This window comes from Gymnoscopelus braueri (assembly GCF_963280865.1).
Source record: "Gymnoscopelus braueri genome assembly, chromosome: 13".
Classification (NCBI taxonomy): domain Eukaryota; kingdom Metazoa; phylum Chordata; class Actinopteri; order Myctophiformes; family Myctophidae; genus Gymnoscopelus; species Gymnoscopelus braueri.
Window position 1 is genome coordinate 3,733,748 of NC_137615.1, and position 861 is coordinate 3,734,608.

Here is an 861-nt window from a genome sequence, read left to right on the forward strand (position 1 = left end):
TTGATTTAAACAGTAGACAGCAAGCCCAAAGAAGCAACTACACTTTAGAAACAAGCCCACAACTACCAATATTTCCAAGCTTATAAAAAGCAGACATGGCAACGCTGTCAGTCACCTGCGCTGTCAGAGAGATGTCACAAGATTAGATAGATAGATAGATAGATAGATAGATAGATAGATAGATAGATAGATAGATAGATAGAAATATTCCTCCTGACTTGTGTGAGGGGACAGGATTGTATAGTATATACTGTATGTATGTATACTGTATGTAGGTTATGTATATATCCCACTGTAATAATAAAAGGATCACTTTATGAACTGACAGTGTCATGAAGCTTTTTGTTCCCCATATGAACACACTCTCTCACACGCACGCACATACACATACACATACACATACACATACACATACACATACACATACACATACACATACACATACACATACACATACACATACACATACACATACACATACACATACACATACACATACACATACACATACACATACACATACACATACACATACACACTTCATTAGTCTCTCTCATTCACAGACAAGCACAACGTTATGGGAAATTACTGAACAAAAAATACAATACAAATAAATAGATGTTGCTACAGGCTTAATACCGTGTCCTGTGAGCAGATCATATCTCATTACATTGAGGCCAGTGTGCAGTGAGGTCATTTTGATAACATTAACGTGTTTATAATACAGTATAACCAGGTTGTATGACCCTGTAGTTGTTGTATTTGGCCATGAGATGGCACCATTGCCCACCGTTTAATAGAACTCGACTGTGAGGCGCTGAACAAAAATGTGGCCTTTGACCTGCAAACTTCTGATGTGGA